The following is a 13,910-nucleotide window of genomic DNA, read 5'->3' on the forward strand; positions in this document are numbered from 1 at the left end:
TAGTTAACTTCTCTCTCCTTTTTAATTTTTTAATAATTAAGAGATGAGAATAGAGTTGTTTGGGATCAAACCCAAGCTCACATGCTTACAACATAATGTTTTTGTTACTGGCCGTTAAATTAACTTTAAATTCAATAATTCATCGATCATTTAAATGGAGTCAACCCTTCATTATTTTTTATCGGCTAAACTCTACTGTGCAATCTATAAATTAATTTAATCTTAATAAATAATATAGACAAGTACAAATATCATTAAAGGTCACTAATGACTTAATTAGATAAATCCAATCGCATGTTTGGTACTTTATGCTTGACACAAATGACTCAAGTACTAAAATAAACAATTGTAAAAAAACACTGAAAAATAAAGCACCACTTGTTACTCGATAGGGACACTCGATAATATGCATGCGCAAAATACCTTTTGTCAAACCTTATAATCGTTGGTTCATTTTAACCTTTTTTAAAGAGCTGTTATACCCCACCGTACATCGGTTCCCCATAGCAGTTGGCTACCACAAAAGTCTGGCGACGCGGCTTTCCCGTGAGATGTGATGGACTGCTATAAGGGCTTTGACAATACAACATCGTCATTGCCTCTCTAGAAAGATCCTAATTCACGCCCTTGCCCAAACATAATATTTTTAGAATTCACATAATTTGCATAATATATATTAAGAAGGTCCCTTGATAACCTTCATTGATCTATCATATTTTAATTTGACGAATACCTTATCTAATCCTTTTAAGTCGTTTCTAATAATACGGGCGGCCGCAAAGAGGTTGGCGAAGGCTTCTACCCCCATTAAAATGGTAAATTTATGTTTTGATTTTTTAATATTTATAAACTTTTAAAGTTGGTACAGGGTAAAAGTGCACTTTGATCCCAAAATGATAAAAATTTTATTTAATTTTTTAAAAATTATAAAGATATAAGCTGTTAAAATGATGAAATTGTATTTTAGTTCTCATAAATTATACAACTTAATTCCACCCTAGAAAAATTTTCTAGCTTTCAACCACTCTATCACTACTCCTATGAGATATAGGAAACTCAATGGTTGAGACTGACATCCAATCAGCCTCCCTCTATAAAAGAATTCTCTCCACAACATCAGGGCAGAATAAGGCAAAATACAAGATTCAAAACCTGCTCAAATACAAGCCCAAAACTTTAAAACAACAATTTTCTAGAGACTTTCCACACCTTTCACGGTTTGAATCGCCACAAAAACCCTTATACCTTTGTGTTGTAACAAAAACCCCTTGTATTAATTGGTCTCTAGATTTTTATTTCTTACTTCATTGAAAAGTACTTCAATTAATTAGTTGATGACTTCTTGGTTTAATAATAAAATTGAAGTTTTAGAATCCTTGAGATATTAGGTTTGAATTTTACTATGTCGTGTGATTGGGTATTTTTCTAAATTTATTCACAGTTGACTCTTATCGTGTATAAATCTATGGAGCATTTGGATAGGGCTTTTGTTAATGAAGCATGGACTCAATACTTTCAATATTATAAGCTCTACAATCTTGTCAGTGTTACTTCAAATCATTTTCCTATTAAATTGTTGTTGCATAAGAATTTCATTAAGCCCAAAGTTCATCGATTTAAGTTTGAGAATCGTTGGCTCAATGAGCCTAGGTTTCAGATAGCTATTGAGAATGCTTAGACCGATAGTCTGAAAACATCCCTTGTTGCTCGACTTGGTTTTTGTGTGGATTCGTTGTCTCGTTGAAAGACAAGTTTGGGGAATAATTTCCCCAATAGAATTAAAAAGATGAATGAGGGAATTATGCACATAAGGAATAATGGTTTTAATGAAAATGATGTTCTTTGGTTGAGGGCCGAGTTGGGTGCTTTACTAGCTCAAGAGGAATTATTTTGGAGACAACATACAAAGGTTTTATGGATGCGTCATGGTGATGCAAATACTTAATTTTTTTCATGCACAGGTTAGCAAACAAAAATGTGTCAATCATATATCGATGCTTTGTAATGATGATGATGGTAGGAAATGTTCAGAAGAACCAGGTATACGGTTAATTATTGTTGAATATTTTAATTATTTGTATTTTGGTTCTATAGGATCAAATTATGAAGTTTTTTTTTCAGATTTTATGCCTTCTATTTTGTAGGCTGATGATCACCTCTCTGCCTCTCCCCTACTCTCACAAACGGGAGAGAGAAGTCAACACTAAAAACAAAAAAGGATCGAAAACTATACTATCGTACGGTGTCTGCAAATGTAACAGATCAATAGTAATATAATTGTACAATGGGGTACAAAGTACTCTGAGGATTGAACCCAAGAGAGTCGACGATTGAACAATTTCTACTAACAAGCATGAAAAAATAGAAAGTTTAACCAACTAATCGCTAAGCATTATAGTGCGACAAATCATGAAGTCAAGGGTAATTATACTAATCTACGATCTAGCTACCAATAATTAAATTGTAAAATGAGCAAAGTTACAAAGTTAACAAATAACTAAAAAACGTTGGTTGATTGATCTCGATGTGGTTCACTCGTTCTAGAATTAGGGATCCAAATTACTTAAACTCCTACGATGGTTTTATTTTACCTCTCGATCTTAATTTTAACAAATTAGACAAGTTAATCCAGTTTATCTCTCGATCTCATCGGCTAACCCGGGATTAACGAATTGGTGCTCAACAAGATCTCCTCTCGATCTCACTTGCCTAATTTTCCCTTAGGGTCGTCAATCCTAAGTTTTTAGGTTCCTTGAAATTAGTCCAATTTATTACAATTTGGTCCCTCATCCAAAAATCAGTTCACCACATGTCCATCAACTAATCCCCTTAAAGGTTTAGTTACCCATATGAAAAACTAAGCTAATGAACATAAAAGAAGAAATCATTACAACCATGAAAATAAACTTGAGAAAAAAGATAAAATTTGGGATTTTATTAAGTTATAAAACTTGAAAGAAAAGTAAAGTTGAACTTTCAATGGTAAAATATAAGCTAAGAAACATTAAAGGTAAAGTCTTTAATAGATTAAACTAAAGGAAACTAAAATACATTAAACTAAAAGATTGAAATGTCATTACAAGTAAAAAAATGACTAAAGGTGCAAATAAACCTAAGTTATAATGTTAACTAACTTAACTAACTACAAGAGCAACAAGAACAAGAAGTAAAGTGTAGAAGAATAAACACTACAACTATGGAAGGTGAAAAAAATAAGAACCCTAGAAAAATGAAAAGAAAAAAAGAAAAAAACCTAAGAGAAACTATCTAAAACTAAGCCTAAGTATGTCTCCTCTCTCCTCAGCCAAATTTGATTGTTTTTAGTAGCCAAATTTTAACCTTCTTTGTGCCAAAAAGGCCCTTGAACGAGCCTTCAATGATTGGTGCTTCATTAGACACAGACTACCCTTAGTGCAAATTTTTGTCCCCTCACGATATGGGTATCACGATAGCATGGGACAGGATATCATGATACCATTAGCAAGCTTGGCTTGGGGTGTTCCTTGGGTAGTCTTCATCTTTGGGGCCTGTTAGAGGTATTACAATTTTAAGGGTAAGATATCACGATACCCTCTCCTTTGGTGAGGTTCTTGCTCGATTTCAACCTCCAACGCGTCCCTACAACACTCAATCATATGTTAGCCCCCCCTGTGACACCATTGGTCAATTTAGGTCTCAAAATAAGTAAAAAGAGGCTTTTTACACTTATAAATCGAAGATCTAAAAACTACGAAAAACTACGTAAATAACACTACTTTTATAGAAAACAAGCTCCTTAAGTATACCAAGAAAGCCTAATTTGCCATATCAAATTATGGAAAATCAAGTGATAATATTGCTTTAATTGCATCGTTCAAACTGGAAGAGTTTAAGAGGGCTTTGTTTGAGATGCATCCTAATAAAGTGCCAGGGCTTGATGGGTTGAATGTTGTTTTCTATTAGAAGTGTTGGTATATTGTTGGCGAGGAAGTATTTAAGTAGTGTTCTGATTGGCTTAATCGTGTCAAGAAATACACGAGATAAGTCATCCCACGTTGTAATAAAACCGTGGGGTAAGTAAAATAACCATTCTCTTTCTGTATCAACTAAATAGAAAGGAAAGGCCCGAAGTTTGATTTCATCTTCAGTTACTCCCTGAGGTTTCATGCCTGAGTAGACCATGTGAAATTCTCTCAAGTGAGTGTGTAGATTTTCATTCTTCAAGCCTTGAAAAGTGGGCAAAAGGTGAATCAGGCCTGATTTCAACTCGAAAGGGGTTCCTCCGGTTGGATAGTTGATGCATAACGGTGTTTGCTCGTTGGGAGCAGCATCTAGTTGACAAATGGTTCGATTTGCCATCCTTTCTGGTTCACCGAGGTTGTCTTTTGCTTCTTTTGTTTCAAAAAGTGGTTCGGTCTCAGGTTTAACCACTTTGACTTGTTTCCTACGTTGAATTCCCTCTGTACGAATTGCTTCGCTCAACTTCTCGATGTCAAATTCTAGGATCCTTTGTCCTGGCTTAACTTCTGCTTTACTTGCACGTTTAAGAGCTTCCGCCTCTTTTCGTCGTGCTCGTGCTGATTTCTCGATCTCTGGGTCGTATTCGAGATCTCCGGATGAAGATCTGGTCATAAAGACGATTTAAACAATTGTAAGTGTTGCCAGTCCCCGGCAACAGCGCCAAAACTAATGGTTGTCGATTCCACCAATATAATCCTACACCTAATTTACAAATTTAAGCAGTACAGGGAATAGGGCTGATCCCTCAAAGACTGGGTTTACTGAAAATTGTTTCTCTCTCGACCAGATTTATGTTTGGGCAGTTGTCGTGCCCAAGAAGTTTGGGGGGATAAAATTTGAAACCTGAAATAAACAGAAGAAAAAAATGTGTAAAAAAGTAAAAGATGAAGACAATTAAATAAGTAAGTAAGTTTGAAGAAAAATCAATTAAATTTAGCTCAACTTTAGGCACGGGTTTTTTCGTCTTCGAACCGATCCTCAAAATTGGATGAACTCCTTTTTTCCAATAAGCTAGTTATAGCTACCAATGACGCCTCGGACACCAACTCTTCTTGGTGTAAATTAATTATGAAACATTCTATAACTAACCCTTGCCGATCGAACAACCTACTAAACGTTCGTGATTTAGAACTTCGGCAGCTTTGCATTCTAGAAGAGCCTAGCTCGAACCAATTCCCTCAACTGTGTGGGACATTTAAATCCAGTTACTACTTCCTTTGATGAAACCAAACAGCAATCCTCACTTGGCAGGCCAATATGTTTACGAAAAATCGATTAGACAATCGATCCTTTTGGAATTCTAACTGTACGTCTAACCACACTAACTCAAACGACGTCCTTTTTGACTTAGTGTTGATTTGACTTTGTGAGTTGACGAAGTCATACTCTTAATTCTGAGAAATAATAAATACTGAGAATTAGGAGTTAAATTGCTCGGGTTCGTAGCTCACGGGTCTTTGACAGGGTTAACACCGACCTAAAGCTGAAAGAGGTTTAGTTGACTAAAGTTTGGGGCATGTTGGAGTTGGGCATATCTGGAGAGGGTTGGATAAACGAAATAGGGTTGAAATGGGTAAAAAAGTTGGTGGTTTAAGTATGTGGTTGGAATTTTTAATAGGATATGGAATGGTTTTAGCCTACTGGGAATGAAAAAGGGTTTGAAAAAGAAAATGTAAGTGGGGGTGTAGGTTGGTGACGCAGGGTTTGGCTTCCAGTGCAATATTTGGAAAGCTGGAAATTAATAAAATAAAAGTATAAGGAACCAACGACAGCAAATAAATTTATGAGAAGGAAGGAAAGATTATATTCAAAAGATGAAAGCTTGATTATGAAATAAACATAATACCACCTATTTATACTAGTGGCTTTGAGTCAACTTTCCTAATTTAAAGCCACTATACATAGTAAGTGCAAAAAATCAAGGAAAAATATTCCCATGATCAAAATAAATCCCTACATAATCTCTTACTAAGTCAATCAGAAAATTTCAGACAATTACATATTTTCGAAATTCCATTTCGACCCCCTTTCTTTTGCTTCTTCCTTCAATCTAGTCCAATTGTTTCCTTTTTCTTCTATTTAGCCTCAAATTGCACCCCTGTATAAAATTCAATACAAACATGGAAAAATCAGTGGTGCATTCTCATAAATTGACCAATTTAATTACATAAAATAGGTAACTTCAGCATTTAATCAAGCTCTATACCCCTAAGGAGTTTGGTTATACGAGGTTTCATCATTTATTTCAGTTTAATTTGACTATTCTTCGTAGGCAATGGTAGAGATTCATTACTTTGCCTAAGTCTCTTTCGTGTTGTATTTTCAAAGCTAAATATTTCTCGAATAGGGTTTTTCTTGAATTTTTGAAAGGTAATAATCCTTCTTTTATTTGGAAGAGTATTCATAAGGCAAAATCTTTACTTTTAAAAGGCATTAGATGACAGATTAGAAAAGAGAGTGAAGTTAATGTTTTTAATTATAATTGGATTAATAATGATGACAATTTTTATATGGATGTTGTCCTAATTGAGGGGTGTGCTCATTTAAAGTTTTTGATTTATTTCATCCTAATGGGGTTTTATGGGACACAAATATTGTAGAAAGGCTTCTTATACTATATGATGTGAGTCGGGTTCCAAGTATGTCCATTTAGTTGGTTTCCTTCAAATGATCGGTACATATGGCATTTTCCCCCTAATGGTTGTTATTTTGTGAGGTTTGGAAATCAAGTGGCTTTTCGTTTGCTGACTAATATTTCCTATTATCATGTTGAGGGTCATTGGTAAGCCCTTTGGAATGAAGTTTTGCCTCTTGAGATTAAGGAATTTCTTTGGCAATTACTATGTGGTTTTATTCCTATTAAAAGTAATATTCTTGCACATGGGATGGGTATTGATAGTGCTTTTCATATATGTCAACAAGTCAAGGAGGATTTAGATCATGTTTTCATCTATTACTCGTTTGTTGTTGTTGTATGGAAAGAAATGGGTATTGTGCCATCTTCTAGTTTAGTGGAGAAGTTTGTTTCTCATTTTCTTATCGGGCCACAATACGAAAAAAGGATGTGAGGCTCTTAGTGTGTTATGTGATATTTGGTTTTGTAGAAACATGTTGGTTTGGATGCTAAAAACCATGACCGTGAATCAACTTGTGTATTATGTAGATGAGTTTCTACAAGGATGGTGTAACAACCCAATTTTTAGTGGTATCAATAAATGCATATTCCAAACCCCAATTCTGTAAATATTAAATATAAATATTTACAGGGTTAATAAAAAATTTATTGATGCTTGGTTGATCAATTTATTGATTAATAGTTAAGTAAGGCTTAGGGACTAAATTGTAAAAGTTTGATCGCTATAGGTTTTAATTGTCAAAAGGCTTGAGGACTCAAAAAGCAATTAACCAAGGGTCTAAAATGGTAAATAAACCATTTTATGTCATAGTATAGTGGATGGTGATTTTTTTCCACTAATTTGGGTTAATGGTGATTAAGGTGAAATAATTAAAGATTAAGTTAATTAATTAAAGTTAATTAAGTTAAACCATGGTATATAAATCATATTTTAGTGGAAATCTAATCATCTTCTTTGTCCTTCAACCGTACAACATAGAAATACTTAATGGAGAAGTCATTTTTGAAGCTTACACATCTGACCCTTTATTTGTAACCGTATTCAAGTCATTTGCATGAAACTTTTATAGATTTGAGGTCATGGGAGCTTAATTTATCTAACACAATTAACAAATTTCAAAACTGTTAAAGTTTTAGAAAGTTGTCATTGTTGATTTCTTGAAGAGTTAGGCTTGAAATTGATAGATTTTAAGCTTAGAATATGAAAATGACTAAATTGTAAAGTTTAATTGTTAGTTTCATACATTAGGGACCAAATTGAATAAAATGCAAAACTGTTATAAAATTTTAATAGGGATAGGAATTAGAGTTTCCTAATGAATGTATATGAGATTGAATTTTAGTCCAAGCTAGGAATTGGAAGTTATGATTATTTTGAGTTTAAGGACTAAATTGAATAAAATGTAAAATTTTAAAGATATTGAAAAATGAGTTCATATAGGATCATTCATATCATGGCATAATATAAAATATTTGGTATTGATTGGTTGTATAAAATAATTGTATAAATCAAAATTCAATTCAAGTGGAGCTAACAAGGAAATCTAAAGTTGCGAATTAGTCCCTGAAATATCCACTCTTTTCACATTTTGAATAGGTAAGTTCATATAGGACTTACTATTTTATGTTTGATTTCATTTATATAGATATTTGTTTGAATATGATATGGTTATTTGTGAATTAGAATGAAAGACTAAAAATGGACCGAATTAAAATGTTACGTGAAAATTGATTATTACGTATTAGTACAAAATTCAAATGTGAAAGTTTAATTTAATATATGCATGTAAATGAAATGTGTGATTATGAACTGGGTACGATATGAAAAATGGATAATTACAAGGATATGTGATACTTAGTAAAGGATTAGGATACGATTGGTATGCTAATAGGGTCTTATGTGCACTTGTATGAGATATGTGATTATATGGAGATTGTCACAGGGTTATATTGAGATCCAGTATTTTTTGCGGATCATCGAGTTTTATATGTCTTTACGAAGACCCTGGTGTGGTGGAGGGATGTATTGGCATTTGAACATACATATGATGCCTACGGGCTTTGCACTTTGGTACCCTGGTGTGGTGTAGTTTACTTGTGTATCCGAATCCGTTTACTAGGGTTCCATCAAGCGTAACAATATAAATGAAATAAAAAACTTGAAAACATGATGAAATGTACTTGATAATCAATTGAAAATTCCATTGGAAAGGATTCAAATGCACAAGTTATAATATTATGTATTGATGATAGGAGATGTGATTGGAAATGGACCATGAATGTTTGTTTTATACTTATGAATTGTTGGTTGAATATGTTTTGTGATAGGTTATATGAACCATTATGAATTGATATAATTTGAGTTGCTTGTAATGATCATGAATATGAATAAATAGATATATGCTCACCTTGTGAATGTTGTAAAGTACTATGATCTAGCCAACACTATGCCAAACTAACGTAGCTATAATACTTAGGTGTAATAAGGTAAATATAGTAGTTTCCCTTTTGAACTTACTAAGCATTCTTAATGCTTACCTTAGTTGTTTTCTTTCCCTTGTAGATCACCACCTTGCGGAACTTGCCAAGTTAGATCGTATCAAAGCTCACATTATCACCAAATCGGTAGTAAGACGATTATTTTGATTTTAATGTTGTGGCATGTATATAAGGGTCTTAGTGTGTACTTTGGCATTTTGAAATTGTTTGCTATTTGGTAGATTTGGGGATGATTGAGTTGAATGTTTAGCATTTTACATAATTTATGGATGCATATTCGTTCATGTTGATGCTATGGAAATGGTAAATATACTCTTGAACGGTTTCACTTGTTGAGGTTGAAATTGTATTATTTGAAGTAGCTAGAATGGTTAATGTATTAAAAAGGTAAATTAATGTGGATTATGATGCTTAACTTAGAGTATGTATGCCTAATTCAAGTTAAGACCATGACATTGTTTACTCCTAGAATGGCAGATGAAACATAATTGAATGGGTAAATGGTATGCTTTGAGAATGTAAAGTTGATATGAAAATTTCATATGTAAAAAGGTTTGAATAGTTGGATTTTGAAATTTAATGGTTGATTAGGTTGAGTTTTTGTTTGATTTGGGTAGGATTGAAATGCTTAGGTGATTTGTTTGGCATGAAATGGTATGGATTTAATTTTTTTTATGGTATAAGGTTGTATTAACCATTTAGGTATTATTGCACCTTGTTGAATGGGAACCAAATGGTGTTTTTGCTAAAAATAGGGTCCTTGTCATAACCACCAACTCTCAATGTCGTAATGTTGTGCTGAAACATAATGTCGTTGCGACGTTGGTATGTATGAAGTTGCGACGTAACATATTGAGATGGCGACATCAACCCAAATATTTTTAAACCTTACAATTTAGTCTTAATTCAAGCTCGGGTTAACAAAAGAGCTATTGTAGGCTCAGGTGGGACCCAAAAATGATCGTGTAATATATTATGTATATGAATGTTATTTATTTACATGTTTGAATGATTCAATTTTGCACAATGATTTAAACTTTACTCCGTCAATAGTTCTCGTATCTGGTTGCTCGGACCCGGCGATTAGCTCGGGTATGAGGTGTTACAGATGGTTGGGGGTAAGGATTGTTCATGAATCTCAAATGATGGTTAGGGGGTTAGGAGAGGGCGGTAGTGATTGTTGAAGACGGCCACCGGGGGTATGCTCAAATGCAATGTTGATGGTGTTATTTTTGTTGATAGTGAGCATATAGGATGGGGCGTGATTGTGCATAATTAGGAAGGTGATTTTGTGTGATGTATCTTCAATTTTATGAAAAAGTAAGGTTGACCTTTTCATGGTAGAAATCTTGGCAGGTCGTGAGACTTTGTCTTGGCTTCGGTCATGCCGTATGAATGACATTATTTTTTTAAATTGACAACCAAAGGCCGTGGCAAACTCTCACTATTGGTGGTTTGGATGTTTCTGACTCTGAGATTTTATTATTGGATCATCATATTGTTTCAGGTTTTTATTTTTTATCTATCTATTGGATTTGTAGGAACGCTAATAAAGTAGCTTGTACATTGGCAAGGGCGAGTTGATTGTGTTAATTGTCCTATTGTTGGTGTCGTCAATGCTAATAGAGTGGAGAGTTTGGGTGAAAATGAAAGCTTTAAACAAGAGTTGATGGGGTAAATCTATTGGCTTGGATATAATTGTACCCCGAAATATTTTCACTTTGTTTTATCTTTTCAATGTCTCCAAGTTTTTATTGAATATTGGTTCTTTTTTTTTTTAAATAATCAATAGTAGTTTATTAGAGAGGATTAGATTAAGAATAGGTAAGTATACAACTAACCTAATTATATCATTTTCCCTGGTCTACCGTGTATAAGTAATCAATTTTCAATAGTGAATGCTGACAAAGATAGACGTGGAAACTTGAGATGCCATCTGCTATCAAAGTTAACAATTAGATGAGTTGAGCTAACGTTGAATTGAATCTATTTTGAACTAACTTTTTTGGGGTTAATTTGATTTGCTTTTGGATTTAAATTATTTTATGTTTGGGTATTTTAATTTGAAATTTGAATTAAATAATTGAGTAAATTATGAGTAACTTTACATAGGTTTCATAATTTAATATAAAATTGAAGTTTATTCTCATTATAAAAGAAATGGTGGGAAAATATTAGGAAAAGCACTTTCGTCAGATTTCTAACACTACCTTTTACAGTGTTGGTTTCAATTGTGGGAGCTCATCACACAAAGCACTAATCTTCTGCCAATAATTTGGCACATCATTTGAGATTCGTTTAGGAAAAATAGTGATGATGGATCATTTTGATTTGTTGTCTTTTCTGGACTATTTCTTCTCATGTCGAAAGCCAGCCATAAAACAGTCACTTTCACTCCACTTTTCTAGTGTTAAACATCAGCATTCATGACTCACGCACAGCTTAAAGTACGATTTTATGTAGAAATTACTACTGTTTACCACATTATTCCTCGTCACACAATCTTATAAATGTCAAATTTTTTTAGTAAAATATTTCTGGTCAGAAATCTATAATGTTTACTTCCAAAGTTATTATTAAAAATCTAGTCATTTTGATTAAGTTATATTAAAAAAAAGAAAGAAATGAAGTGTGATGAATGAGGTTTTAATTATGTTAACAATGGTGGAGATGGTTTAATATGGAGATTTGAGTTTCACCTTATAAAATTTATTTTTAGTTTAGTTTAGGAATGTTATGGACCAATAAGTATTTATTTCTATAACTTAATGAGTATTTGTGTAACTTTTCTAATTTGCCTTTAACTATGTCTGGGATATTAATTTAATTGATTGAGAAACAGGCAAAGTGCTGCAAATTCAGGGGGGATGGTTGGTTTTGAAATCCAAAATGAAATTGAGGAAGAAGAGAGAAACTTTTGGAGAAGACAAACCACAAAATGAAATCAACTGTTTTTGGCTACAACATTAAAAGAGGAAACAAAGCATCGTCACGGGCCACTTTTGCCACATCCAACCTTTATTTTCTCTTTAAATTGTACATCTGTTTGCCTATTTCTTAACTATTTGTTTCTTCCATTGTTCGAGTATCATAATCTCATGTAAGAGTATCCCAGAAAATTATTAAATATCTATTTCTTTTATAAAATATTAATATTTATTTTAAAGGTATTTATGTTCTTTTATAAAATAATAAGAGATTTAAATTCATGGTACACTTAATAATTTTAATTTTATCATTTCAACTAAACTCACAATTGATTTCTACATTAATTTTTTTACCAACTATTGTTCGAATACTTGACTTTGCAATTGAAACACAACTTCATTCTAACTTCTGTTAGCATAGGGAATGGGGACAATAGATTTTTGGCAAGGTAGAATAAAATGCAAACTGATATTTGTTAACATTCGAATTAATAATCTTATTATGTGAAATCTCGCTCAGAGAGTGATTTTATTTAACAATCCAATTGAATCACGTCTTGACAAAACCCAAACTACCCTTACCACAATGGATATTTTTTGCCCCAACAATAACTCATTGTTACAAATGACTCTCTCAATACCTTACTTTACCTTACCTTCAATAAAACTCTCCAAACAATAACTTAAAGAGTGCCGCAAACTACAAAAGTTAAAAGACATTCAACCACACCACTGGATTCAAACAACCCTTTTAGCAATGTTTTGATATACTCATTTAAAAGCCGGAAATATTTCATTAATTTTCTCGAGCCTTTGTCTCATAAAAATCTTACTTTGAAATATAAGGATAAGGATTCAAATTTCTGTTTTCTTCTCCAAGACTAATTGAATATTAGATGATGATCATTTTTTAATTTACTACAAAATTCCCTCATTATTTGTTGTTCAATCTATCAAAAGTCAAATATGGCAACAGCACTATTGTTGTATCTACTGTTGGAACATAAAGTCGAATAAAGGTACAACACGTTACATTGTGTATTTGACATGAGAATAGTAAGGAATAAAAGCATTGATATGAGTAGTATTGTAATCAAATTGATAAAACAGTAATCCTAATAAGGATTAATTAGTACTACACATAGCTTAAATAAGTAGATTGCAACTTTCTTGATTAATATTTTAACTATCTCTTCAACCAAATGTCCTACAAGTTCTTTTTGCTTTATAATTCCTTTAAATCTCTTAAATTCGTTAATTTTTTTTTAATTGGAATAGAAATTAGATTGTTTGGGATTAAACCCATGTTTAACTCAACTTCCCGTGCTTTATAAGGTCTTGATACTAGGTTAAGAAGTTGTCAACTTCTTAAATCCATAATTAATTATAGTTGAGATAGATATTACGCATTTAAGTCCATTCAAATTAACAATCTCCAAGAATCCTCAACAACAAGAACACCTACTTAGCTAATACTAATCGAATCAAATCTTCATGTTTAAATTGTTAATTACATTATTATTGTTTCTCCATGGAGGTTTCTCGTACATTGGACACGGCTTGAAAAATCAGCTTGACATTTTGTCAGATTTCGACTCATTTTGAATTATATAATTCAAGTTTGAATCAACTCGATTTGATCAGTCAAATTAATTCATTATATAATTTATTTATGGATAATTAAACAAAACTAACTATGATCATATTTCTTGTTGTTTGAAGTTGAATTATTGAATCATCCACTACAGTCTAGATAATTAATATGATTTTGTGTGGAGGGAATATGTAACTTCCCAAACCCAGCCCAAGCGTTATGACAAAATTCTGAAGGCTACATTAGCCACCGAAAT

This window comes from Gossypium raimondii, chromosome 10 (assembly GCF_025698545.1).
Source record: "Gossypium raimondii isolate GPD5lz chromosome 10, ASM2569854v1, whole genome shotgun sequence".
NCBI lineage: Eukaryota > Viridiplantae > Streptophyta > Magnoliopsida > Malvales > Malvaceae > Gossypium > Gossypium raimondii.